The 2,833-nt window shown below is 56.5% G+C and overlaps 1 non-coding gene across 1 annotated transcript; it reads right to left on the reverse strand.

The window, feature by feature from the left end:
* Window positions 1–2,290: 2,290 nt before the first annotated feature.
* On the reverse strand, window positions 2,291–2,363 carry TRNAK-UUU (transfer RNA lysine (anticodon UUU)). Its single transcript has one exon. It is a non-coding gene; the product is annotated as a tRNA-Lys (tRNA).
* Window positions 2,364–2,833: the final 470 nt, after the last annotated feature.

Below are 2,833 nucleotides of genomic sequence, written 5' to 3' on the forward strand. Positions count from 1 at the left end.
CCCTTCCCCGGCCAGTTCTGCTTGGTCCAACACTGCAAAACGGTGGCTCTGGAGAAGTGCCATACCGCCTACTGCAGCCGGAGCTGGCAACGTGCATTCATATGACCCCCGCAGAGCCAGTGGGACATTAACAACTCCAGAAGGCTTTCTTCCCTGCCTCTCCCTTCAGGAAACCCTCACAAAAGTCTCCCCAGTGACTCAGCCTCCTCCCACCTGCTCATGGTGGGGTCAGGCATCTCACGACCCACCTGGGTCCCGTCACCCTGTTTCTGGTCACATAGAGATTGTCTGGGCCCTGTTACCCCGGCCAACACTTTGCCAAGGGCCTTGCCTGACTGTACTCCCATGCCTGCCCCACTGCTTCCCTCCCTCTTCTGCACTAGCTCCTCCAGGCTCGGTCTGCTACCCCTGGGTCCACTGCTTTCCCCATCTCTGGGGCACGAACCCTCCACTCCTTTCACTTCCGAGGCCGGTGTCTGCCTGGCCACTCCCGTTCCCTTTTCCCTTGTTTCCTAAGCACTCTCCATCTGCATGCATGCTCTACACAGTCGCCAGTGTGTCTCCTCTTGGATATGCCATGCCTCTGGACAACTGCGGTACACTGGTCCCTCCCTCCCACACAAAATGCAACAGATGCCCAGCTGGCAGCCCTCTGTCCTGTGCTCCGGGGACTCACCGCGCAGACAGCGCTAGCTAGAGCACCCATAATTGAAGTGCCCAGATGAGCTGCAGCTGAAGCAGGCCTTAGGCTGTCCCACATACTGGCTATAACCCCATTCCAACCCAATTGAAAACATATTTGGAACATGCCTTAACTGGTCACCATCAACCCTGAAAAGCTCAACTGTCCCCCAGAATTCACCCGCCCACACCCCGGATTTGTCATGTACCCTGGCCAGGGCCTGGCTCACCCGAGCATGACACTCCATCCTCCTCCTGTACCACATCTGTGTGGAAAAATACGGTTACTGTCTTCACGGCAGGCTTGAAAAGGGGGATAGTGACAAATCCCACCCATACCTGCTCCACGAGGGCTTTCTCCCCAATCTTCTCCCAGAACTGCTTGGACTCCTTGACTGAATAGAAACAAACATCAAATTCCTTGCTGTCGGGCAGGTGAATCACTGACCTCAACTGCCGAGGGAGAAAGACCAAGGAGCAGAGCAGCAACATGCCCACTACAAAGTCAAGTGTGGGGCACCCACTCAAAACCCCCGTGTGCCGCAGCCTAAGCACATGACACTGCTGCTGCAAGGAGGTTGATGGCTGCAGTCCCTCAATCACCGCTGAATACGCTGTGGTCGCTGAAAGAGAGGCTTCTGCTGCTGTGTTGGATTTCCTCTTCGCTGGCGAGGGGCCCTCTGGTCTCAGGTCAGACCCAAGGACACTGTGGGACTCACCAACAGGTCCAGTGCTCACCGCTGGGTCAGTTCTCCCCCCATATGGGTGTTTCCTTGCCTGGGTGAATGAGCCCCCAGACTGCTGCTCCCCATCCCCTGGGGTCCCACCACTACCCCGACCCAAAGACAGCTCAGTCCCCACAAGTGCTCCCAAGGTGGGGTGAGAGACTCCTGGTGCTCCACTCCCCAGCTCCACCAATTCCGCACTCTCCTTCACCTGGTCTCCTGACAATTCAGGCCTCAACACTAGCCTGGACCCAAGCCTCCCAGGGACTGGCACGCACAAAAACCTTCTTCCTGGGGGAGGCACAGGCCCACCCCAGGCACTGCAGACACATGCTCTTCCTCCCACTCCACTCGTCTCGCAGATGTTTCACGCTCCTCCAAGTCCCAACCAGCAGCCCCGCCACCTGCACCCCTCTCCAACTGGGAGGGCTGAGCCCCACCCTCCTCCCCACTCCCACGAAGGGAAGCCGAGCGCTGGGTGAAACCTAACGCTGACGGGGCAATTCTTTCAGACTCTCCACGGAGCCCACATCACTCTGCTGTAGGAGGGAGCCCTCAATACGAAGCAAAAGCTCCAAACATTCCCCACACCCTGTCTCAGACAGGCCAGCCAGATCAGCACAGCCACATGAAGGCAGAAAAAGAGGCAAGGAGACAGAGCTTCCACCTCCACCCTGTGAGATGCAGCCATCTGGGAGGAACCTGCTATATGCCCAGAGGCCTTTATTCCTCCAGCCTGTGAGGACAGAGGGGATGTCAGGAAGTTTCCCCTTCAATCCCACACACTAGAGGCCCTTCTTAGGAAAGGCAAAATCCTGAAGAGAAAAGGACATGCAGAAGGATGCAAAAGTGATAGACTTTTATAATCTTGGGAAATAGCTCATTGCCTGACCAGGGACTTGAACCCTGGACCCTCAGATTAAAAGTCTGATGCTCTACCAACTGAGCTAGCCAGGCTCACAAAGAAAAGGAACAAGTTCATGCAGAGGAGAAACTAGTCAAGAAAAAGAGAGCAGGAAACAATAGAGGAAACCTGCTGCTCTCTCTCTATCTCTTCCCAGCCCTAGCCCTGGTCTCCTCCTCCCTCCAGCACCCTGAGGCATTTTGCCAGCACAATGCCCAAGTCAACTCCACCCTCCCCAAACTCTAGAAGGCCCAGCTCATCAACCTGGCCACTCCTACAGCCTCCTCTCCAGCCCTGATCAATAGGGAGGAGGATTGAGTCTCCCTCCCTCAGGCCCACCCTTCAGCATTCCTGGGTAAAGACCAACACCGCCAAAGTGACTTTGGGCCAGCAGGTCAACCAAGCGGGCTGCCTCCTAGGCCCTTGCTGCAGCCCAGCTGCAGGACTCAGAGTAAATCCAGCTCACAACCCTCCCTATAGGGCTCCAGGCAAGGCCAGCCTTCTGGATCCAACGTCTCCTCTG

Source organism: Lepidochelys kempii, chromosome 22 (genome assembly GCF_965140285.1).
Source record: "Lepidochelys kempii isolate rLepKem1 chromosome 22, rLepKem1.hap1, whole genome shotgun sequence".
Taxonomy (NCBI): Eukaryota; Metazoa; Chordata; order Testudines; family Cheloniidae; genus Lepidochelys; species Lepidochelys kempii.